The sequence below is a fragment of the Panthera tigris genome, chromosome D1 (assembly GCF_018350195.1).
Source record: "Panthera tigris isolate Pti1 chromosome D1, P.tigris_Pti1_mat1.1, whole genome shotgun sequence".
Classification (NCBI taxonomy): domain Eukaryota; kingdom Metazoa; phylum Chordata; class Mammalia; order Carnivora; family Felidae; genus Panthera; species Panthera tigris.
The window spans coordinates 93,130,838-93,158,296 of NC_056669.1; the positions used below are offsets into that span (position 1 = coordinate 93,130,838).

Below are 27,459 nucleotides of genomic sequence, written 5' to 3' on the forward strand. Positions count from 1 at the left end.
CTCGTATTTGAGCTGTGACTTAGACAAATGTCTTTGCATTTAGAGGTATACTCCCCCCATTGGCATTTCTTCGCATTTCCCCCTATTTTTTTCATGGCCAAATACTTCAAAAATTTTCATTTTTTTCGTTGTCTCCTTAGGCAAAAATGTGACAACTTCTGAAGCTCTGCATCATTTCATCTTAATGACACATTATTTGCAACGTCTATGAGGCAGTAATACATCAATACTCTTCCAAGTACCTTGGACACAGTTGCATTTTCTGAGGATTCCTGAAAGTAGTAATCATATCCTAAAATGAAACCAGAAGTCAAATCATCAGACCCTCAGCTTATTTGGAGACTCACAGGAAAGATACATTATTATCTCTGAATTATTGTTTTATCAGTCAAGTTTCTAAGTGGGAAGTTGTATCAGCTATCAAATGAATCATTAATTCAAATGTGTCACCAAGAAAAAGCAAGAAAGTGACCTTTGAACCAGAATACATGTGACGAATTCCATAGGAAACAGACCGCACTTAAAACTGCATTATTTTAATGGAGACAATATACATCTGCATGGAAAGAGATAATTGTTTTTATTTTATATAGACAAGATGACGCTGAATGAAAAGGTCCCACAAAAACACAGCAGAGAATCCACACTCAGCTATCTTCACCTCATACCAGCACATCCAAGCATAGAGATTACTTGCAGGTTTCAAAAGGCATGAATATCTGAGGAGCCGTTTATGCCCGCGGAGCTTCCGGTTCTCTCTGTGGCACATGCCACAGGGTAAGGAGAACAATCATGATTTCAGTTCACCTTACTATCTAACTATTGTAGGGATACTTTGGCTTAAAATAATTGCCAAAGGGTTTTGTACCATTGTGATTCTCAATGTTTTTTCACAAAAATAAGTTGCACTTAATAGGCCTATGCAGAATAAAATAAAGCAATAAACAAAATGTGTTTTCATACACACACACACACACACACACACACACACACACACACCATAGCGTATAGGTTCATAATTGTACACTATTTATTCTGAAGCTAAGACACACAAAAGTAACTGTAGAATCTGTCATTATAATTCAGCCAAGCTACTAGCTACCACTCAGTGTTAATTACGCATAAAAACCAAAGGGTGTTATTTATGGCTGCTCTGGGATAGATGTATTTATTCTGTACAGTCAGGGTCTCCCTATGGGCAGCTGTTTCATCAGTGTTCATTGAATTTAAAAGGCACTCTCCAGATTTATTTCAGGTGGGGGCCTCTGAACCCAAGGGCCACCTTGATTGAACTGGTCTCAATGGTCGCTTGTCTCATCCCTTCAGAAGCCACTGGCTTTGAGCTTGATTAGGCTCTGATTGATGTGTGCACCTTAAATCAGCTCCCAGGAAGTCCATGGAGAATGAAATGCCACAAAGCTGCGTGAGCTCAGATAAATGCATATAGTGGATTCAGCTCTCATGGAGATTCAGAGGCATGGTACATAGGATGTTGACGGGTGGGTCAGGCCGTTCCCCTGCTTGGCTTCTAAATATGCAATTGGAACAGTATTAACATAAAGTAAGAGACTGGTTGAGGGGTTAGCAGCACTTGGGATAGCTGACCCTGAATGATCTTACAGACGGCAGTGTCTGCCTATCTACCACTCCCAATAACTCTCATGTCCTTCCTTTTCTAGAGAAAGTTAAATCTTACAGAAAGTTCCCATTGATGGAGTAGTGACTTTGTGCCAGGCATTGAACTAAGTTATACGTATGTGTGTACGTGTGTGTGTATATATATAAACACACACACATAACACCACTGAATTTTCACAATGGCATGGATTATCACTAACATTTTGCGATGAGGAAAATAACATGAAATAATTTGCCCAAGATCGCATAACTAGCAAGTGACATAGCTAGCAATTCAATGCAGGTGAGTCTGCTCCAAAGTTTGTGCTCTTACCTACTGCTTTATATATTTCTTCCCTGTTTATCCTTTGTGTTACTGTTCTGCTTTTTCTTCTTTGGTTTTCATATTCTGATATGGTTTCTTGTAATTTTTTTTCTGTTTCCCTTTGACCTATTGCTGAATTTCTCCACGCCTTTCTCCCATTAAATATTCTCCTTGAACCAGAGGTCTCAAAAAATAGCTAGGTTAGGTGCTTATTATAGTGATAATATGTTTGAACAAAAGATAAAATCCCTTTTCACCAATGAGTGGTTTGGCTGCTAAATTATATGTTTTCCCTTTTGAATACAAAATGCCCATACCTCGTGTCTCAGAGCATCAAAATCGAACAAAGCATGAGAGAAAAGTCACATTGGTCTGCTGATGTTAGGGCACTTTTTTTTCACCAGCTGTGCAAAATATAAAGAAATATGATATTTCTAAGCAAATTTTAAATGCGGTAACTATGTAGCAGTCTACAAAGAAAATCTTAAAGAGCTGACAATATCTGACAAAGAAATGCTGGCTACCCCACAAAGTGCTCTTGATCTGATTCTATTAGTCACTTTATTGCTCAACCTACAATTGCAAGCAGATTGGGAAGAGAAATATTTTATAGAAAGTGGTCAAATGCAATTTACATATCCACTAGCAGGTATGTTTGGAAATTATTTATCAAGGGAATTGTCATTGGTACCTTTCCCATAAAAAACTAAGCTTATAGATGAAATGTGATTAAGAATGTAGCATGGATGACAAATGTTTCACTGGCTTTAACTTACTCACACTCATCAGCCCACCCGAAACGGTGCTTCCCAGTACCACATACTACATTTATGGAATCCTGCAGCATTCTCACACTCATTTTAAATGAGCAGCTCTGAAGGAAGATGCACTCTTTCCTATCATATTTCTGATTTATTCTTGGACCACCATGATGGCAAAATGAGACTTCTGTCTGCGGGGTGTCGTGGTGAATATACAACCTCTTAACGAGATACGATTATACCGTCAGGTTCCAAAGCATTGGACCATATGGACATTGTAGAGACCCCAATGGTACCAGAATTTTGACAAACCATATTAAAGCAGAGATAACAGCCATGTTTTTCCTACTTGCCTATTGTGACAAGATGGCAAGAGAGATTATAGACTGTCCAATTTTGGAATGGTGGGATGCATGCCAGGGGGAAATGTAAGAGAATAAAATATGTACTTTTATTCAGTGAATCTGTAGAGAATATTTAAATTTGCAAGGTTCCTCACTCTCATGTGCTTTTGATGTTTGCAAGGTTGTAAACTCCTGAATATGTGTCCACATTTTCTTTGTGTAACCTCTCAAGTATTCAGTGCAATAACTCACATATTAATTGATATGTATTGAATAACATTTTCCAAAGGAAAACATGGGGCTTGATGTGAGCTCATGCCTGTAGGGACTCCGTGGGTTGCCAAGGAACAAACATTATCAAGGGATCATCTCAAGAGAAGAAACAGAGGGACCAGTAACAGCAAAGAGAGAATTAACCCCTTCTAAATGTGAACTAAAAGCACACACCATATGGTGTAGTGATTAAGAAAAAGAACTTTGGAGTCAAAGCGATCCGGTTTCAAACACTGGCTCTTCGTATTACTAGCTGTGTGATCTTGGACAAATTACTTAATCTCTGTGAGCCTGTGTCCTTGGCGGTCTCGTAAAGACACAAATAGTTCCCGTCTCTTAAAGTTGTAAGGATTAAAAATCCTATATTATATTAGTGCTAAACATATTGCTTGGCAAATACACATCCTTAATATCACTGTTTTATTTCTGCTGTTGATACTTCTAGCCTTCTTCTATCTAAATTTTATATAATCCAAAATCAAAGGTTTTTTTTTCTAATTTATTTATAGCTTAAAAATAAAAACAGATTTTATCATCTGTTTTAATCCTCATTTAAGTAGTTGAAACCTAAGCTTTTGAAAGGTTATTTAGAATTCCACACCAAAATGCTTAGCATACTGGTGAATAATCGTTAAAGTCCCAATGTTACCAAAGATCAACTCAGTCATTTTATTTGCATGCATAACACCCCAGACTTTAGCTTACCAGTCCAGTGTAATTGTACCCTTTTAACTTTCAAGCAAGTGATGCTCAGGAATATTTCCATATGCACAAATGTAAATCAAGGTATCTATCCAATGCTCAAGAATGAGAACAACAAATACATTCTTAATTTTCAACTCCTCCTGAGCACTGATGAATATTTGGGGCAGGAAAAATATAAATGTCACATCATCTTCATCCCGGGCTCTCATGCTTGGCCCTCCAGCCAATCACTTTTGGACTTTTGGGGTGGGGGAAATGTTCCATAACTAATCTCTGCCTTTTTTATATAAGTGTACCCCCCTGCAATACTAGTACAAGTATTAACAGTGATGGGGGTTTCAATCAGAAGAGCCGATGTTGACTGACTGCTTTCTGTGTGCCACACATTCTTCTATAAGCTTTATATGCACGGGCTCAGAAAATCTTCACCACAGTGCCATGATAGCAGTTTATCATAACCAGGAAGGTAAGTCCTGCATATCAATATAGTATGAAGTGACCCAATAGTTCCAAGTTTTTGTTGTAGAAGAGAGACTATTGGACGTCCTAACATGTATCATATCCATAGACAAAACAGTACTGTTATATTTTATCTTTTTTAAGACTGATGTCATTTTTCACACCTTAACATCTCTAAAATTAGTAAGCATTTTGGGGTACCTAGGTGGCTCATTCATTTAAGCACCTGACTTGTGATTTCAGCTCAGGCCACAGTCTCTGTGCTGTCAACGCAGAGCCCAACATGGGGCTCAATCTCACAAACCATGAGATCATGACCTGAGTCAAAATCAAGAGTTAGATGCATAACCGACTGAGCTACTCGGATGCCCCATAATAGTGTATCTTAAATTGATGATGTCTTGCTCTATATAAAATATAGTATTAACTTAGTAACATTTTGAAATTTAAATAAATAGCATGTTCTGTAAGCATATAAGAAGCAGCAATATATTTATGTGAAGGATATTAGTCTGTCTATAGATAATACTTGGTGGTGCATAAGTCACAAAACTTTTACCATAACTCTAAGCACACAGTGATGACAAAATATTGAGAACTTTTTATCTAGTAGGAATTTCACCAGACTTTACTCTTTAAAGAGTAGGATTCTATGCCCAAGTTGACCACTTGTAAGCTGTGTTGCCCTGAAACAGTCATTCTCGTCTTTGTGTTCACTGTGTTTAGAGGATATTTAAAGGCCATTTCTTAAACCTATGATTCCATGGGCTCTTGTTCCTAAAATTTGCTTGAAGTAGAATTTATGAGTATAGGGATGGACTAAGGTGCAGTCACCTTCCAGAAAACCCAGGAGCCACCAGAGCCAGTATTTTTTCAACCTAAATTATTAAAGAGAATGTATCCTGAGTGACTTTAATTTTAAAACAAACAAAACCAACAACAACAAATACTTTAAACAGATTCATAAGATCACTGAAATATGGGCACCTGAACATAAAAAAAAAGTACTTCAAAGTTCATCTTTCTTTCTAAAATACAAATTTTAACACAGGACTGGAAACAAATTTATCATAATCCTCTTAAGCACAAATGAATGCAAAGTTGTAAATAATTTGTGTTTTCTAATAACCATTGTGAATGAATTATCTTAAGGAAACTCAGCTTCCAGAAGTGTTTTATAGAAAGCAGGTAAGGAACAAAGCTGCATCATCATTTTTCAATGGTCGTTGAAAGGAATAATTCCTTTACAGAACCACAAAAAGGCCTGTGCCAATCACATATTTATTATATATATGAACATATAAAAATACACACACTTTTTTTGTTGTTAAAATTCGAGAGCGAACCATCTCAAAGTCCAAATCCTAACAAAAAACAGTAACAACTCTAAAGTTCAAAGAAGCAAGAAGACCTGAAAATAAATAAACAAATAAACAAAATATAAACATCACCATAAATATAAAGGGGAGTCTCAAGTGAAATTTCAACATTCCCAAATATAAAAAATACCAGTTTCCTTTAAAAAACACAGAAGGGATGGGACGCCTGGGTGGCTCAGTCAGTTGGGTGTCCGACTTCAGCTAATTTCATGATCTCATAGTTCGTGAGTTTGAGCCCCATGTCTGGCTCTGTGCTGACAGCTCAGAGTCTGGAGCCTGCTTCAAATTCTGTGTCTCCCTCTCTCTTTGTCCCTTCCCTGATCATGCTCTGTCTCTGTCTCTCTCTCAAAAAACAAACAAACAAACAAAACCACGCACACACACACACACAGAGGGGCACCTGCATGGCTCAGTCATTTGAGAGTCTAACTCTTGGGTTCAACTCAGGTCATGATCTCAGGGTTTGTGAGTTCCAGTCCCATGTTGGGCTCTGTGCTGACAGCATGGAGCCTGCTTAGGATTCTCTCTCTCCTTCTCTCTCTGCCCCTCCGCACCCTCAAAAATAAACAAACATGCAAAGAAATCTAAAACAAAGAAACACATGTTGTAGCTGCCAATTAGTAGAGGTAAGTGTGACTATCCAGTTAAGAAAAAAGAAGCCATAAAGCAGAAGCATTGATAGAACTTAAAAGTCTTAAATTCAGAGATCTAGATCCATATTCTGGCTCTACCTTCTACTAGTTGTGTGTTTCAGGGAAAGCTATTTAACTTCTCTATGCCATCTAGAAAATGTAGGTAACTGAGTGCCTTTCATACAGTGTTGTTAAGAGGATCAAATCACATGTTACCTTGCAATGAGCACCAGTGTGCCTAATAGAGAGAGGCCATTATTGCTCATAGCTATTACTATTATGCTCCAGGAACTGGAGTTGGCTGAGGCTCTGAATGCTGGGGAATATTTCCAGGAGAGCAAGGATTACCTCCCTATGGAACTCGATGATGATCAGCAAACCCTGGTCTTAAGAGATTGTATCTCTACCCCATGTACTTTGTACCAGATTGCTAGCAGACTGTCTAGCTATAGACAGTAGATGGTGGAACACAGACAAGCCCTTGAGAATATTTAGACAACATTAGGCAACTGGCAATCTCAGTACAAAGTTGACTTCCTGTTTCATTATTGTCAAGTTACCTCGGAGGAAGGGGATCCTTTCCTTCAGAAGAGATATTTTAGGACACACCAAACAAAATGTAAACACGTCATTCAATTTTTTCACTACTTCTAAATTAAAAAAAAAAAAGTTTCTCTGCTTTGTAAACTAAAAGACCCATTCTCCTCCAAACCAACAGTTTCTGAATCTTTGTATATCAAATCCCAAATTCCCCATTAAATGAGTAAAACAGCATTTCGATTTCACTTTTCAATATATCAAAATGAACCATACACACAAACTAAGGCTTAGGTCTGATTTTCAATCTTTTGAAGAACCATAAATAGATAAATATCCATGATAAAATAAGTCTGTATTCCTCAAGTAAAATATCAAAGTTATTTGATTTGGCTGAAATTATATTACTAGCGTGCTAATAAAATACCATTGTGTTCATTAACATTCTGTTGGACACTAATGTGTTATTTGATAAAAGAACAGTAAAATCAAGCTGTTCCTACCTAATAAAAGTAGTTCTTCCAAAAAACAAACACTTGTGAGTCATGGGATTTACCAGTGAGAAAATGTGCTTAAACATTGTTATATGAGTTTTCAGAACTCAATTTATTTAAAAAAAAAAAAATTTAACATTTATTTATTTTTGAGACAGAGAGAGACAGAGCATGAACGGGGGAGGGGCAGAGAGAGAGGGAGACACAGAATCGGAAGCAGGCTCCAGGCTCTGGGCCATCAGCCCAGAGCCTGACGCGGGGCTCGAACTCACGGACCGCAAGATCGTGACCTGAGCTGAAGTCGGATGCTCAACCGACTGAGCCACCCAGGCGCCCCTCAGAACTCAATTTAAAAAAAAAACAAAACTTTCAGACCACATTTTATATAGAGTGCTACCTCAATTTAAATTATTTTTTAAAAGTAAGCTTTATTTTAATTGGCTTTTTAGTGATTGGAAATATTTAGTTTAACTAATGATGAGAATAGTTACATATTCTGAGAGCGGATTATTTTTTCCCTTTGTGCTTTCTTAATCTGTTGACTTTATCTGTAGTTCTGAAGCTATTTTAAGACAAACAGAATGAAGTTCAAAGCAGTTAAAAGCTACTATTTTGAATTCCATTCCCTCCATAAAAGAGTAACTTCACAAGATGTTATTAAAAGATTTTTTTAAAAAAAGAAAAAGGATGACTCTTAAATGCTCATCACTGGTGATGTGCAGAAAAAGCCAAACAAGATTAGTGAGTCTCCAGGGAAATAGAGATCAGTCTTTCTTGATCAGTATTATGAAACTCACCAACACAGTTTGATCAGAAAAAAAAATGTTGCATTCAGTTTTTAAGACAGCGATAGGGGTACAAAATTCTCAGCACAATTCTACTCCTTTATTAAGGAGCCATTCCTTTGTCCAGAATATGTATCTCTGAACTATATAGTCCATGAATACAGAAGAAATGGTATCAACATCAAACTACTTTCTCGAATCAGAAATATGGATGTTACTCTCCACTCGTTCCCTCCTCTCACTTCCAATATTAATCATCACTGTTTCTTGAATCTTCCTCTCAAATGTCAGTCCCATTTTTGCATTTCTTTCCATCCCCACCACCATTGCCTAAACTGACACCGTGGCCATTACAACTTTACTTATGTACTATTCAACTAACGGGTCCCTGAACATCTAGACATGCTTGCACTTTAAACCATTCTCTACTCAGCAGTCAGAATGATTTTTTAAATGCAAATGTAATGCAGCTCCTGTGCCCTCCCCTGCCTAGAACATTCAAACGCACCCATCGACATCCCCAATGTTTCTACCTCGTCCTAATACCTTGTGTATCTACTTCATCTTTATTAGAATCTCAATTTACTCTATGCTTAATGAGCATTTTAATAAATGTCTTCTGAGTGGTTTAACTGTTGCACCAGATCATCTGATTTCAGATGCTGTCTGAACTACAGTTCTATATAAATCCTCAAAAACTCAGCTTTCTCATTACAGAAAACGGAGAGTAATTCCTAATACATAAATGATTATTGACATCACATATCATATTTCCAAATATCATTGGAAAAACTTGTAGATGCCTGACACATGGAAAATTATCAATAAAAATTAGCTATCTATTATTTGGCTATAAGTTGACTGGGGGCATTTTATTTTTTGCTCACATCAGTGAACAGGTAAGTGAAATAACTTATTTATAATATGGCTCTACCAAGTTGTCAGAAGGGTTCAGTTACCAAGAACAGAATTCACACTAGCCAGTTTTTAAGTAGCAATACATTATTACAAGTTGTTAAATGGCTTATAGAATCACTGGAAAAGTGTAAGAAATAGACCCCTTTACGCTGTAAGAAATTACTCCTAAAGCTAGAACACAGAATCTGGACTTCAAGGATGCTTCTGAATGTTTAATAATCAAGAAGCTGCTTGTGAAATCGGGAAGTTCCTACTACAGATGCTAGCTCCTGAAACACACAATCACTGCTATCATTGGATGTCGCTGATAATCAAAAAGATACCACAATCCTAAAGGAGCCACCGCCAAGGAAGCTGCCATTATTCAGTGAACTGCAGCTGCTGATGTCAAACTACTGCAGTCTACATCCACAAAATGAATCCTCTACACCTATACCACCACTCAGCGCACAGTAGGACTAATGTCTCACTCTTCCCTTACAAACCTAATTGGCAAAATCTAAAACCACATCCAGTAATATTATGGGAGTTATATAAAATCAGATATCCCAGATGACAGTTGGGATTTTTTTTTTTTTTATTAGAGGAGTGGGTAAGTTGTTTGAATAGTAATGGAATCAAAAGGTGAACCCAAATAGATGGTTGAAGGGATGAGTATGTAACTAAATGCTGAGTAGTGATCTGCAGCAATAATTCTTTCCTTCTATAGTAGAGAATACCCCCCCCCCCTTTTTCTAAAGGCTACATGGCTTCCTGGGAAAATTAAAAAGGCACACCTCAGCTTCTCTTTCACCTAAGGTCACAGTGTGATGATGATGGTCATGAATCTAAGATCACAATGCGATGTGAGAAAAATGAATGTGCAGCTTTCAGGCAATATTGTTAAATTGAAGGGATTTATACTTCTTTCCTGCTACCAAGAATGAGTGTGAAATGATAAGCCATCATCACCCATATGTGGATGGCAATATCCTAGGAAAGATGGACCGAGATTGGAAGAATCTAGGATTCTAACTTCAGGAACCTGACCCTGCCTGGCCTAAACCACTATGTGAGATCGAAAACAAATTTTTATTTTAAGTCAGTTATTTGGCATTTCTAGTGCAACAGCTCAAACTTTTACCTTCACTAACAAGGTTGACAGTACACCAGTAGTTCTGTGGTAGAACTTCAAAATACTCAGGATATTTCAAAGACATCCATATGGCCAACCTATACCAAATCCTTCCCTCTTTCTTTAACACTCTAATTTGCTTAACAGATTTGTCTCTGAAGTGACTGAATTTCCGACTTCTGATTGAAAGTCTCTTGGAGCTTGCGAAACAACTTATTTTGAGAATACGTCTGTTCCCTCACATACCAGTTGTGAATTCCTAGCATTGACTTTCCACACTATTGAACTCCACCTCTCTTTTATCTTGCTTAGTAATTGGATAGCATTTGAAGTAATTATTGGTCCTTCCATTTGCCACAGTCTCCAAAATTAAGTGATAATGCTTCTCTATTACCAATGTTCCCTTGTGTTAGTAAAGAGCTCAATAAGAGTAACTGAAGGAGGTGACAGAACAAGCCATAAATAATCTTATGGGATAGGTAAATTTGTTTAAGTCTAATAGCAAACCCATTGGGACTTCAATAATTACGCCTTTATAAAGTAAAACACAGACTTTATAAGTAATAAAGATAGCAATCTGGCTTCCACATTCTGCCTTTGCCTGATTTCTCAATTGGTTCTGAAACAGGTTAGAAGGAGAAGAGATAATTATTTAATCATTCAAAGGCACTAATAATCTTCTCCTTTCTTCTGTCTCCATTTATCCCCTCTATCTTGTTAACTAATGTTCAGTGGATTTTTTTATCACACACCCCACTGTGCTTCACCCCACCCCAATCCACTCCTATTCTTTTTACTGCCCTGGAAGTTTGCCATTGCCTGCCAGATGTACTGCCTAAAGCTTCAGAGAGGTTGTGTGTGTGTGGCCTGTTTGGAAAGCATGGTGATCCCTGAACCAAGGTGTGTTGGGGATCCCTAAGACCTTCCCCAAGTCTCATGATTTATTGGGACCCCTGGGACTCAGCATGTAGTCATACTCATGGCTATGATTCACTACAGTGAAAGGATACAAAGCACAATCAGCAAAGGGAAAAGGCACATGGGGCCAAGTCCAAAGGGAATAAGGGAGAACTTCCCAGCATCCTCTTCTAATAGACTCACACAGTATGTGCTTAAATCACCTAGCAATACATGCTTGAGAAATGCTGTCTACCTGGGAAGCTCATCATAGCCTCAGTGCTCAGGGTTTTTACTGGGAAGCTCATCACAACCTCAGTGCCCAGGGTTTTTACTGGGAAGATGATCACTTAGGTTCTCTCTCTCTCTCTCTACCTGGTATGTACTGAAATTCCAGACTCTCAACAAGAAAGCAGGTGTTCAGCATAAGCCACATTACTTGTGCAAACAGTGTAGGCACAATGAGACATTCCTCACAATTCTGAGAATGGTGGAAATTCTCCTGAAATCTGAGTTCAGGTGCCAGTGAGGAGTTAAATTCTCAAGTAAGCCTGCGGGGGACAGCAGTTCTCAATTCTGTTAACTCTTCTCTGCACACAGGATTTCTGTAGTCTAGAGAGACACATTTACTTTATTTATTTATTTATTTATTTATTTATTTATTTATTTATTTATTTATTTTTAAAGAGAACCTTCTAAAAGCTCTTAATCATAATTATTTAGTGAACACTTAATATCCTAGGACTGTGTTAGCCATACTAGAAAAACAAAGAAATTGAGAGACATCATTTCATTATCTTAGAAGGAAAAGTTGATCACTTAAGAAGCAGAAGATCATAGGAAGAAACAATTTTTTATATATTGAATTTAACTTCATTACCTCCATAATCTAATTATAATTACATTTACTTCATCAATTATTGAAAATCCCCATGAATTTTAAGTCACCATGACTTTATGAATCTTTTTATGTTTGTGGATACTCATAGTGCACTATATTTAAATTTTCCTTTATATGACTTTCATGATGAACAAATTAGTTGTCTGAAAAAAGGAGTTTTCATTTGCAGCCCATTCTAAAAACCACTTAGATGCATGATTTGGGGTAAGAATAACAACTTTCTTCTTATTATGTGTGCCTTAGAAATACTACTTATTTCCATCCCTATAGAAACCTGTGTGATATATATTCTATGTTTTGTCAATAAAATTAAAAAATAGAGGACCAGAAAAGTAATTTAGCTAAGCTCACTCAGCAAGTAAATAGCAAAGCAATTAGTTGACCAGGTCTAATTCTAAAGCAAGCTGTTAAATGATTCTGATTTTTCTTCATCTAAAAATAGAGCAATAATGCCTATTTCTTGTGGTAAAAAAAGAAAGGAGCGTATATGTAAAACACTTAATATGGTGCTTTGACATACGTTATTCCATCAATAAAGAATAGTAATGGTCATTGGTCTGCTCCATAATCACTGACAACTACTACCAAAACCAATTTCCTCACAGTCACCAGGTGGCTTCTTCAGGAGGGTGAACGAGTTTATAGGAGGTTGAAGCAGTAAGATTATCTTCAGATTTAAAATTTGGCTCAACTGAATAATGTATGGAATTGTTAAATCACTATTTTTTATACCTGAAACTAAAATACATTAACAATACCAAAGTAAAAAAAAATAACTGAGAGATGAAAATGTGGCTCAAGAACCATGCTCTATCACCAAGTTGATAATTTGAGGAAAAAAAGAAAAAAATATTAAACAGTAACTTTGAAGAGGACACTGGTAATTTATTGCTTGTTTTCCACAAAGTCTAAACAAGTAATAATTTAAACAGGTAAGAGTAAAATGTATAGATATAAGAAAAAACAACTGTGACTAACGCTCAGTCTTGAAAGAGAGACTATCCACCACATGGAGAACATCTCTAATACTACTGAGCATTTGTTTGAGGGTGTGATTAGCACTAGAGTCTAGATAAGAAACCAACTTCTTTTTATCGCTTTTGGATTTAAAATAATGAAAATATAGAAAACTTTAAAAGATTCATGTTATTCCCAAGCTAATTGCTACAATCTGGCTACCTACAAAATAACAGCCTCATGCAAACATACATCTTTGAAAGTAGTTATACAATCACCTCTTGTACAAGTATCCATATGCTGAACATGAAATCCCACATTTCTGTTAGGATTTAATACCATCTCAGGAAATATCCTTGGAATCCACAGAGACAGAGAGATAAGGAATAACTACAGCCTAGATCCAGTCAGTATGGATTTTATACAGTTTCTCCTTCACTTGCTGTGTGCAAAAATTTAAATATGTGGCTTGTATGTTTATATCCTAATAAATAGCATTTGATAATTATGGAGCTAAAAACAAATAATTCTCCCAAATGGCCACTTGATCAGTAGCCAAAAGTAAACAATCAAGAAAAATAAAGCAAGCAAAATAGATCTTAAAAGTGTCAATTATTGTCATGGCAGCAATGATGCTTCCACAAAATCCATCATTACTCCAGTTAATGACTGGTGAGTAGGAGTACAGATGACTTTTGCCTTGGTCCAAAAACTCAGGACATTAACTGAGGAACTGACCATTAATCCCAGGTAATGTAAAGGGCCAGTTTTCAGAGGATCATTGCTCAAGCAATCTTCTATTCAAACATAAGTGCAATTCCAATTGTGAAATCTATAATGATTTAAAAATATTGGTGCATTTTTACAAAGAAGCCTGGCTTGAACTCAGTAGATTCAATGTTCCCTTCCTTAATACAACATCTAATATCCCTAGATGTACACATGACACATAACTTACAATGTCTGAGTCATAGATTTTTAGCTATTTCTTGTAACCTATCAATGTCCTATCCATCTACCATCTGAATTAACCATAAATCATGTTAAAACAACAACAGATGTCCTGTCAAAGTCACTAGGGATATTGAAAGAAATGATATATTTCTTTGTTTTTAATTTTTTTTCTTAATATTTATTTATTATTGAGAGACAGAGAGAGATAGAGCATGAGCATGGGAGGGGCAGAGAGAAGAGAAGACACAGAATCTGAGGCAGGCTCCAGGCTCTGAGCTGTCAGCACAGAGCCCGACGTGGGGCTCAGACTCATAAACCACAAGATCATGACCTGAGCCAAAGTTGGACACTCAACAGACTGAGCCACCCAGGCGCCCTAGAAATGATATATTTCTAATATTTGGATATATGAATAGTTATGCAATAAACATTATGTATTTATAAGTGATTACCTACAAATATAAATCTATGCTACTAGATACAAATAATACAATTAATAAGATGATTGCACACAAAATTTAATAATAGAAAATGATTAATGCATTCCCCCGCCCCCAAATTTTTCATGGGCAGGCTAAATGTCCAACAAAAGGAGCTTTCCTGCTACCTTTATTTAAGGGAATAGTATTTAGCAATTAAAAATTATACTGCAAGTGTAGACTAACTGGTTGGGGAAGATATCTGCAATATGTTAAGCCATAATCCAGTATAAGAAGAATCTGCATAAATGGGTTATAGGGAGACATATAAACATATGAAGAGTATGCATGATATGAAAGAGGGAGACAGAAGGTGAAAGAATGGGGAAAAAGGAGGGAGAAGAAGAAAGAAAGAGAGAGGAATTGCACACAAGAATTATACACAAAACTTACACATCTTGAAGTGGAAGAATTATACACAAAGGTTATACATCTTGCAGTGTTCATGTCTGGGTTAAGGAATGATGTGTACTATTTTGTTACTTTTTTATTATTGCAGCTCTTTTTAATTTGTTTATAATGAACACACACTGTTTTTTAAAAATTAAATAAACACACAAACATATCTGTAGCCTCAAAAAGATCTACATGCATGGGGCGCCCGGGTGGCTCAGTCAGCTGGGCATCCGACTTCAGCCTAGATCATGATCTCGCCATTCCTGAGTTGGAGCCCTGCAATGGGCTCTGTTCTGACAGCTGGCAGCCTGGAGCTTGTTTCAGATTCTGTGTCTCCCCCTCTCTCTCTGTCCCTCCCCCACTCATGCTCTGTCTTTCTTCCCTCAAAAAAAAAAAAATAAATAAACATTAAAAAAATTAAAAGATCTACGTCCTTAGCACTTGTCAAACAATAACTAAGAAATATCACATCCCTGGCAGCACAGGACAAACTTACCTGACACAACTTCTCTACCACCACTGCAGCTACACTGGCCTGGATACCTGCCATTCAGTAGCAAACATGCTAATCACTAATACTACAGCACAAGAAAGAATCAACCATGGGTGACCAGGTATTGGTGAGGGTCTTTTACTGTTGGTGAAAACTGATATGGCACATTGGTCAACCTTCCATATCAGGAGGACTAATAGTATTAGCCTATGGACAGTAGATGTAGTTTAGTCCTATGCATGTTCCATTCCCCCTATATGGAAGACAGGGCCTCCTAGGAATGCGCCTCTGGCATTAATAAGGAGAAACATCCGTGTCTTGGGCTAACTACCAACACCAAACTGAGCCAGGGTTAAATAATTTTCCTAATGACACCAAGCAAGAGAAGGGCAGATAGAATTTGAATCCAATAATTTTTAATTCTAGAACTCTTGTTCCTCCATTCTTTTGTAATGACAAATGGAATGCCTCAGAGACATTTCTACAATTTGTTTCTCCTTTAAAGACAATGCACAACAGATCCCACACCATTCTCAACAAATGAAAAGTATAATTAGGCCACTATTTAAAAAAAACTTAGGAAAAAATCTAAATGTCCCATAATAAGTGTGTAATAAAGAGAAACATTCATATAATGAGATCTCACGTGGCCATTAAATATGGCTAGTTTTTATTACTAGTAGCTAACTCTCTTTTTTAACACTAAAATGGTTCCAGGAATGTCCTAAGCACCTTCCATGTATTATCTCTTTCAAATCCTATAAATGACCTGTGAGTTAGACCCTTTCATTAGCCTTACTCTACAGATGAGTTTAGTAATGTATACAAGTTCTCAGAATTGGAAACCAGCCAGACTTTGAAACTAAGGAGTAATAAATGAGTAGGATACACTATTGCCTATAAAGTATTATCACAATTGCATTAAATGTATACAATAAAGACTGGAATGAATTATGCAAGTATAATTATAATAAAAGATTCTGCATGGTGGGATTTTAAATATTACCTTCATGTTCAATTCTTTCAAGTATTTTCTCTTTTCTTACAATGAATATGCATGATAAGGTTGAATCTTTTTTTTTTTTAATTTTTTTAACGTTTATTTATTTTTGAGAGAGAGACAGAGCATGAACGGGGGAGGGTCAGAGAGAGAGGGAGACACAGAATCCGAAACAGGCTCCAGGCTCTGAGCTGTCAGCACAGAGCCCGACGCGGGGCTTGAACTCACAGACCGTGAGATCATGACCTGAGCCGAAGCCGGCCGCTTAACTGACTGAGCCACCCAGGCGCCCCTGATCAGGTTAAATCTTAAAAATATCCAGGGCGTGTGGGTGGCTTAGTCAGTTAAGCATCTGACTTTGGCTCACATCATGATCTCGCAGTTAGTGGATTCGAGCCCCACATCGGGCTCTGTGCTGGCAGCTCAGAGCCTGGAGCCTGCTTTGGATTCTGTGTCTCCCTCCCTCTCTCTCTGCCCCTCCCCTGCTTGTGCTCTCTCAAAAAATAAATAAAATCATTTTAAAAATCTTAAAAATATTTTCAATATCATAAATGTGTGAATATTGCCATTATTGTATGCTATGACCTAATTTTATGACAAAGATCTTCTATTTAAAGGCATGCATGTATGAAATGTATGAGTGTGAATATACATGTGTATGAATATATATCCTCACACACATATACACACATTTAATAGAGATGTACACAAAGTGTATGTGTTTATATACACATATGCACATAATAAATTATATGCATTATACATATATTTCTTGAGTTCAAAGACCGTTCTGTTACCCTAGTGGCATGAGGTATTCAAGAATTAAGCAGCCCATGAGAGAGTAAGCTTTCCACCCCTTGTTACTATTATTAATTCCCCACAATGCCTGGTCAGTGTTCTGTGCCAGGGGTACTCAATCACTGCATTGAAAGGGCTGAAAATGGCACTACTCACTGCAGTAAATACTCAACAAATATGTATAGAGTGAATGATCCACATCTCATCTGGGCTCATTGCTTCAAGAGGTGATAGTGTGGGCTTTCTGAATCCATAGAGAGTAATCTTGGGCATTCTCATGAGCCACTGAGCTCTGGCATTCATTGGGAGAGAACAGTTGAAAGAAGAGGATGGTGCAGTTGCCTGTAATCCATTCAATGTGCCAATGGTGAATTACCACCCAAGTTTCTTACCAAGTGCACTGTCCAGGGTTTTTGTGCATAGCTCAGAGAGTAAAATTTCCTGCTGTTTAGTCTAACTATAAAATTATTGAACATGCTGACAGACCTATAATTAGTACAGTAGTGGTTCAGAGCAGAATAGAATGATGCTTATTGAGATGCCTTGTGGCACGTGCTTGCAATGATGAAATGCACTTTTTATTAACATGAAAATAACTTCAAAGATGTTCTTTTAATTCTAGAATACAGAAAAATAAGTAGCAGTGGGACTGGAGATCCCTGTGAAATTTTTGATACACATAAAGGTTACTAATGTATAAGAGTGTTGCATCAGCGTCTACAACATGGTAGGTGTCTGGATAAACAGTTATTAGTAGTGATATTATGTTACTGTGAAATATATACACATCCATAGGGATAATCTTTTGATAACAGTGATTATCATTTATTCATCTAAGCGCCTCTGAAGCATGTAATATCAGCTCTGCAAAACTACTTCATCTCAATCAAACTCTGAAAATCTCTGTGCTTCAATCATTTTCTCATCCATCTTGCAAAGGAAAGAGAGGATAATTAAGAGGTTTGTCTAAAACTCATATATGTAGCCAGAGGTAGATGTACTACCCCTACTGATTTTTCCTCACCAGCAGCCAGCCTGAATATAACTCCAAAAGGCAATACTTTACTACTGTACTTGGGAAATGACCCGAACTTGCACCAGTAACTTGGGAACCAAACACAATGCTATCACATTCATGGTGGGAGCACAGTAACTATTCCATGACTAATTGCCTTGAATCCTTATCATCTTTGAGGCTGTTCTTTTTTTTTTTTTTCCTTTTTTTTTCCCTGTCTTCTCTAAGTACCCAGAGGTAGAATATGTATAATACTCGCTCTTTATTGCTGCTTTTAGACTATGTCTCTATATAATCTTCTGAAAACACCAGGTCTTTTGAATGGCACATCATAGGACTACATTGTCCACAAATGCTTCTCGAATCCATATGCCATATTCTTCCGTACACAATTCTCTTGATGGAGTCTTGCTGCTTTCTTTCTGGCAGTGTTATGACCATTTTACTGCAAGTATCCAGTGAGATTTTTTTTTTAATTTTATTTTTTATTTTTTAAAATTTACATCCAAATTAGTTAGCATACAGTGAAACAATGATTTCAGGAGTAGATTCCTCAATGTTCATGACCCATTTAGCCCATCCCATCACCAGCAGCCCTCAGATTGTTCTCCATATTTATAAGTCTCTTCTGTTTTGTCCCCCTCTCTGTTTTTATATTATTTTTCTTTCCCTTCCCTTATGTTCATCTGTTTTGTCTGTTAAAGCCCTTTTATGAGTGAAGCCATATGATTTTTGTCTTTCTCTGACTAATTTCACTTAGCATAATACTCTCCAGTTCCATCCATGTAGTTGCAAATGGCAAGATTTCATTCTTTTTGATTGCCAAGTAATACTTCGTTGTATCTATATACCACATTTTATTTATACATTCATCCATCGAGATATTTTTAAAACTATATTTGATCATTTTACTTTTATGTTCCAACCATTTAGTGATTTTATACTACCTTCAGGAAAAAAAAATTGTTTTGTTTTGTTTTAAAATCCAGAGTACCAGACCTTACTCTTTTCCTTCTATTTCAAAAGTATCTAATTCTTATTCATTCTAAAGAGGCTACTTTCCCCTCACCAGTTAGTTTTTGCCTCAGAACTTGGCACTTGCTGTTAGCTCCAGTTGGAATGTCTGTCCTAGAACTCTGCCTTATTGACTCCCTCATTTCATTCTCGTTCCTGATCATATGTCACCTACTCAAATAAGTCTTCTCCAATGATTTTATGTGAGTAGATACATACTTCTCATTCTGTAACCCTTCATCCTACTTCATGCTTCTTCACTGTGTTTACTATACTAATCACTACTTAGCTTGTAGCATGTACTTTTCTCTTTATTTTCTGTTTTCTATAATAAAATATAAAGGCCATATGAGATCAAAGTAGTTATATCTCTGTTCAGAGGTTCATCTCTCTAACCTAGAATGGAAACTAGTACATAATATATGTTCAGTTAATTTTTACCTATTGAATAAATAACTTTCTCAAAATAGATCAAAAACAACCAGCGCTTGTTACAAATGGCTTCCACTTTCTTCTAATTTATTCAGAACTCAAAGGTTAAGTTTCATAGTCTTCAAATACAACTTTTTTTTACATTTATTTATTTTTGAGACAGAGAGAGACAGAGTATGAACGGGGGAGGGTCAGAGAGAGGGAGACACAGAATCCGAAACAGGCTCCAGGCTCAGAGCTGTCAGCACAGAGCCCGACGCGGGGCTCGAACTCACGGACCGCGAGATCATGACCTGAGCAGAAGTCAGCCGCTTAACCGACTGAGCCACCCAGGCGCCCCTTAAAATACAACTTTGACCTTTCTCTCGTATCTTCTTCCAAGTCCATTAAGAAATTTCAGATTTCCTTTTTTCATCACATTTCTGAGGAGGAAAATGGGGGCTATTTAATTCCTACTTCCTAAGGTTTCATAAACAAGAAAGTATTCCCTAGACGGGAAGGAACAAATCAGGTCTTCTTCACCAGAACTCTTCTCCATGGAAGCAGAAATGAACAGACTTGGGAAAAGAACATGGCTCCTGTAGCTCAGTGAACTCAGACTTCACTCATGTGGACCTCCTTTTTTCTTTTTTTATTCTCTTTCTTTTTTTAACAATTTTTTTAAATTTTGATTTATTTTTGAGAGAGAGAGAGAGAGAGAGCACCTGCAAGTGAAGGAGAGGCAGACAGAGAGGGAGATACAGAATCCAAAGCAGGCTCTAGGCTCTAAGCTGTCACCAGAGAGCCTGACATGGGGCCTAAACACACTAACCTTGGAATCATGACCTGAGACAAAGTTAAATGCATAACCAGCTAAGCCACTCAGGCACCCCATGACCTCCCCTTTTCTAAAAAGTTCATCTTAGATGATCTCCTACAGAAGCAGAACCTATCCCCAGGACTGGAGTAGAGGAGGGAGTTGGGTTAGAAGGTTCAAGAGAAAAATGTGATCATATCTCTGACAGAATAATTAAGTTTTTTTTAAATTCAAGGGTATAGGGGTTTGCATTAGGAAATCACATTTTGGTTGCAGGTCAGGACATAGTCTCCAAATCAGTTTTATTAGTGAGAAGGGCATTATTTAAAGTTCCACCTGTCTGACTCCTGTGTCTGAATTCTCAGCTGTTTCAGACCTCAGAATGAGGAGAGAACAATTATTAATTTTTAATCGTAAAACCCAAACACACTGATATTAACTCTCTCTGTGCAAAATTGTCTCTCACTATAAAGACAGCCACTCATTCACTATTTAATGAAAGCCAACTAAGTACAGCTCCCTCCATTAAAAATTAGGGACAAAATATAGGTTAGACACAGTACTGACCTCATGGAATTAATATTCTACGGGTCCCTCAAATCAACTCTAATTCTCATTGACCATATGATACATCTAGGGGCATGCTATTTTGAATAAATATGCAGAGCACAGGATTATTTTTTTTCAAAAATTAGATGATTAATATTCTTTCCCATCTTGGGGTCCTTCACCTTATTACCCCATGCCTCTTAAGTCAAGGATGATAATGTGATTCAACACCATTAAATCTTGATATTATCCTTTCCTTTCAAAGGGGAAAAAAAGTACTCATGTAACAAATAAGCATGAAGTAAACCAGAAGCAGATACAAAGATCACTTCAGAGCCTTCAATCCCATAAGAGAAGCCAGGAGATGAGTCATCAGTCAGATTTTAATCTGCAGCAATGGATGGGATGAAAAATGAGGAGCATTCTGGGGGTAATCTTCAAGACTATATGCTTTTTTCCAAGACCAGTTGTGTCATCAGAAGCCATTGAGTCAGTGTTCTATTATGTTTATAATGAATGTTTTTTAAGAGAAACAAAAAAGGAGATAGGAGGGAAGGGAAGACAGGGGAAAAAAAATGGTTGAGGAAGAGAATTAAGAGAGTCCTGGAGGGAGTGTCTGTCCAGTCCTCCCAATTTTGCATCGTTAAAGTGCTTTGCACATCTGCAATATAACCCAATCCCTCGTTGCTTCCTTCATCCATGACAATGCATCTGCCACTACTTTAAACACTCATCCCTGTGATAAGCTACTAGAGCTGCCTTGGTTTTCCCAACATTTCTGAAAGCACAGAAGGCTCTAGACATGAAGAGGAAGCTGAATAGGGTGAGTCTTGCTTCAGGGTCCATATGCATACCCACATGGGGTTGTTTCTCTGCTTTCCTCCCTTCCCTCAATTCCCAAGTCTCCACTATGTGGGCACAGGCATGTGATCCTGGCAACGAAGGGATTACATAGTCTATGTACCAGGCCCATCAGGTTGACATCACCAGAAAGCCAAAGGACAGACGCTGTAGGATTAACAGAGGTTATTCAATATGGAGTCATATAGCAGAACTCAAAGTTCTCTGCAAATTCCATAATGAAGTCTGCCTTCAAGTGTACCATGTTATTCCTTTTCTGGAGGGTTTTAGGCTTTTTAAATATTTCTTGCTACATCATGTCTACTAGGGTGAAAGCAACCATGATCCCAATCCTGGAATACATGCGTGAGTATCACGATCCCTCTATGATTTCTGTGCCTTCTGCAGTTCTGTGAGAAGTTCTGTCCCTGGCTTGGCCACAAGAAAACATGTCCTGTCATTAGGGGGGAAAAAAAGCAACATGCCTCAGTGGGTAGGAATATGGGACTTTCCTTGGATCTAAGTTATTTATACCTTTATATATATCCTATTTTCATACCTTGGAAGACTACATGGAGTGTCAGATAGTTCTAGAAACCATCCTGGAAATTGTGTCTTGTTCCAACAAATTTATTCTTCTTGATGCGGCCCAGGTGATCTTCACATACACAAGTTGGGGTACACCATTCCTCTACATGAAATCTTTCAATGGCTTCCCTTTGTTCTTTGGATAGAGAAAAACCCCTTGCTTTGGCTTGCAAAGTCTTACATGGTCTGGCTGCTGCAGACTCTAACACTCTTCCCCCAGCCCACCTCCCCTCCTCCAGAGCACTCACAAATAAAACTGAATGTGAATTTTTGCTTGTACCCTAGTGATCCAAGAAAGAACTGGTATTGGTAAAAAACAAAAACAAAAACAAACCAAAAAAACCCAACAAAACCTTAAGGCAATACATATAAATTAAATAGACCAAATTTCTCTTCATTGAACAGGAAACTGGGTATTAGTCTATACTCTCTCCCTTACAGAAAGAAGAAACATTCATTACTAATCATTAAGGTTGAATATAAATCACTTTGAATATAAATGGGTGTCTCAGTTTGTTAAGTGTCCCACGTGGTATCAGGTCAGGATCTAGCCATTCGGAGTTCAAGCCCTGCATTGGGCTCTGTGCTGACAGCTCAGAGCTGGAAGCCTGTTTCAGAATCTGTGTCTCCCTCTATCTCTCTCTGCCCCTCCCCCACTTGTTTGTTCTCTCTCTCTCTCTCTCTCTCTCTCTCTCTGTCTCTCTCTCTCTCTCAAAAATAAACAAACATTAAAAAAATTTAAAAACATGTTTATTCTACTTATCGTTCTTTACACTTTGTGGGAAATACATGAATTGATTCAATCCTATAACTGGTATTTCTAGTCCATTACGAGTGTTCTTGCCCTGTGGCTGAATGTCCACAGAAGGGTTAACATTTTTAAAAGAAGAAAAATTAAATGGCTTACGTGGAGCTTTGGCTTTTAAAATTAATTAACAAATAACAAATTGCTAATGCCACTCACAAACTCTTAGAGAAATATACTCAAGCAAACCATAGAATCTTGGGCTAAAATTTCACTTTTGTACTCCTTGAAAAATCATAACGCAGACCATGGAAGTAGAGCTGCCTGCTTGCAATTTTTGAGAAGTGGTTGCTTTGGCTGCTGTAATAGTAAATGATCTCTGAAATGAGCTACTATATTTGGGTTATTCATCTCATTTCTCTCTTCCTCTAACATTTTAGATTGCAGGCAACACTTCTGACCAAAGGGCAGAGAAAAAGCACTGGATTTCAACAACCCAGTTGCTCATTTCCAAAATTCCTAATACAGCAGTGATAATTGTTTTGCCACATAAGTTAAGGCATAGGAAGAAAAAATGCTAATGTATCTACATCCCTATGCTTGATGCATGAAGCCTGAGTAATAAGGAATTTCGAAGTGTGTTAAGATAAAGGTCCTGACGACTTACCAAATGTAACTGGAACTCTTCAGAATTATATTCAATACCTGAGCGTCAGTATAAAGGGAAGCCATCCATACCAAAAGTAAGGCATTAAAGGAGGTGTAATATTCTATAACAATGATGTTTATGAAAGTTGAAGATAGAGCATTATTTTAAACACGTACAACTCACCACCTTGAAAACATGCCCATCTCTTACATTTCTTTTATCATTTAATTACATTACCTGTCACATAGCAGTTGAGCAAAATATCATTTCTCCTACTACACTCGTCCCCCCTTTATGCTCCAGAGTAAGTTTCAAGACCCCCAAGGGGTGCTTGAAACTGCAGATAGTCCCAAACCCCACATGTACTGTGTTTTGATGATTTGATACATACACACCTAAGATTTAACTTACAAATTAGGCACAATAAGAAATGAACAACAATTAATAAAGTAGAACAATTATAAAAATATATATATCATAATAAAAGTTATGTGAAAGTGGTCTTTGTCTCACTCTCTCAAAATATCTTATTATACTCTACTCTCCCTTCTTCTTGTGATGATGGGAGGTGGTAAAATGCCTACGTCATGAGATGAGGTGAGCTGAATGAGGTAGGCATTGCAATGTAGCATTAGGCTACTACTGACCTTCTGATGATATGTCAGAATGAGGATCATTTGCTTTGAGACCATGGTTGATTGCAGGTAAATGACACTTCACATAAGGATGGACTACTATACTGGTAAAGATATCTTACACCAACAAACAATCTTAGAATCAGAAGATATCCTAGAAAACAATTAGCACTTACTTCATCTCTATAGATGCAGAAACTGGCTCAGGGTAGCTCCTCACTTTGTCAAGGCCAGATACTAGCCTATCATAAATCAGGGACCAAAGTCAGGGCTTCCCATCTCCCAATCCAGTGCACTTTCTAACGCAGCTTATCAAATCTCATCAGCATATACTAAATAATTGCATTGGGTAGTCATAATGTCATCTTGCATAATGTGAATATTACAGCTTCAACAAACATATTTTGAAGCTGTACAATGTGCTAGCTGCTATGGATATAGAAATGAGTAAGACAAACTTCCCCCTCTAAAAAAGCTAACAGTCTGGTAGAGGTGATAAGCATTGCCTAAGGGATAAACCAATGTTTCTTAAAACAGCATAAAGAAAAGAGCCAAAACAGTCTTTAAAAAGAACATAGTTGGAGGACTTAACACTTCTCAGTTTTAAAACTTACTACAAAGCTATGGTAATCAAGACAGTGTAGTACTTGTGTAAGGACAGACATAGATCAATGGCAAAGAATTAAGTGTTCTGAAATACACCTTTACATTATGGCCAATTGATTTTTGAGAAAAGTGCTAAAGTAATTTAATAGAGGGATAATAGTTTTTACCAAAAATGTTACTGGTACAATTGGATATCCACATTTAAAACATGAACTTAGACCCTTATTCAAACTATATAAAAAACATTGACTAAAAATAGATCATAGAGCTTAGTATAAGTGTTAAAACTCTAAGATTCTTAGAAGAAAGTATAGGAGCAAATCTTTGTCTCTTTGGGTTAGACAAAGATTTCTTACATCTGACATCAAGAACACAAAAAAATATTAGAAAAATTTGATAAATCAGACACAAAAATTAATAGCTTTTATATTTAAAAAGCTATCAACATGACAGTGAGAAAACAGGCTACAAATTGGGAGACAGGCACATGGATGGCTAAGTCAGTTAAGCAACAGACTCTTGATTTCAGCTCAGGTCTTAACCTCATGGATTTTGAGTTCAAGCCCCACAGTGGGCTCATACTAACAGGGCAGAGCCTGCTTGGGATTCTCTCTCTCCCTCTCTCTGCCTCTCCCCACGCTTGTGCACACAATCTCTCTCTCTCAAAATAAGCAAATATTTTTTTTAAAAATTGAGAGAAAATATATGCAAATCACATATCCAATAAGAGATTCATATGCAGAATATAAAAATAAATCTTAAAAATAAGAAGTCAAATTACCCAATTCAAAAATGAATAGAAGATTTGAATAAATATTTCACCAAAGAATATACACAAATCACCAATAAGCACATAGTCTCAATATCATTAAATTAGGAGACAATATAACTTAAAAGTACAATGAGATACAACTTCATGCCTCCTAAGATGGATACAATCAGAGAGACAGATAAAAAAATGTTGTCAAAGCTGTGGAGAAACTAAAACCCTCATATACTGTGGGTGAGAATACAAAATGCTATAGACACTTTGGAAAATAGGTTTTCAGTTTCTGAAACTATTAAATGTAGAGTTACCTTATGACCCAGTAATTCTGCTCCTAGGTATTTACTCAAGAGAAGTGATACATATGCCAAAAAAAAGAATTGCCCATACTTGTTCACTACAGCCAACAAAGTAGATACAGTTCATAATATCTATCACATAATGAATGTAGAGGCGCCTGGGTGCCTCAGTTAGTTAAGCATCCGACTTTGGCTCAGGTCATGATCTTGCGGTCTGTGAGTTCAAGCCCTGCGTCACGCTCTGTGCTGACAGCTCAGAGCCCGGAGCCTGTTTCAGATTCTGTGTCTCCCTCTCTCTCTGACCCTCCACTGTTCATGCTCTGTCTCTGTCTCAAAAATAAATACACGTTAAAAAAAAATAATGAATGCATACACCAAAGGTAAATATCCATACAGTGGAATACTATTTGGGAAGAACAAAGTGCTGACTCTTGCTACAACATGAATGGAGCTCAAAAACATTATGCTAAGTGAAGAGCCTACAAATGAAGATCACATATTGCATGATCTCATTTATATGAAATATCCAGAAAAGACAAACCTGTAAAAACTGAAAACAGACTAGTGGTTGCCTCGGGTTGGAGGGAGAAATGGGCAGTGACTACAAACAGATACAAGGTCCTTTTTCATTGTGATGGAAATGTTAACAAAAATTAAATTGTGGCAATGATTACTTAACTATGTACATTTACTAAAAACCATTCAACTATACACTTAAAATAAGTGAATTTTATGATATGTAAATTATATTTCAATGAAGCTTTTAAATAGAATTGAAGACTCTCCATTATCTGACCCTCATAGCTCCAACTTATTTGCAAATTTCTTTTCCCTTTATATTGCTTACGTTTCTCCATACATTATGATCTCTCATAGCTTCATTCTTGATGATCAGACTGCTTGGAAGATACTTACCATAATTCTTCCCTTGATTAACTTCTATTCACATTTCTAAACTCAGTTCATGTATCATCTTATCCAGAAAAATTTTACTGCACCCCAAAGTCATGCCCCTCCTAGAATCTCCCATTAAATCTTATAAATATGGCTACCCACATACTCAGCTTAATATGCTGATGTATCTGTTTACCTTTCTGTCTTCTCATTAAACTGTAAGCACTCTAGGAAAAAAAGAAATGTGTGTCCTTTATCTCCATGCCTGTCCTCAGTGCTTAGCACATATATTGGCTCTTCAATAAACATTTGTTAAATTGAAATCTATATAGTAAGTTGCGATAAATGCAAGGTAAGTAGTAAGAACTAGATACAGTGAAGGCACAGAGACTCGACAGCTTTGCTTACGATGA

At 37.1% G+C, this 27,459-nt stretch overlaps 1 long non-coding RNA gene across 1 annotated transcript in view; it reads right to left on the bottom strand.

Moving 5' to 3' along the window:
- The window catches only part of LOC122231198, a 419,598-nt gene that overhangs the window by 360,686 nt on the left and 31,453 nt on the right, over positions 1-27,459 (bottom strand). Inside the window, exons 2-3 of the long non-coding RNA XR_006208392.1 lie at positions 2,260-2,346; positions 243-292 (exon numbers count right to left, since the gene is read on the bottom strand). This is a non-coding gene — a long non-coding RNA (uncharacterized LOC122231198). The remainder of the gene's footprint in view (positions 1-242; positions 293-2,259; positions 2,347-27,459) is intronic.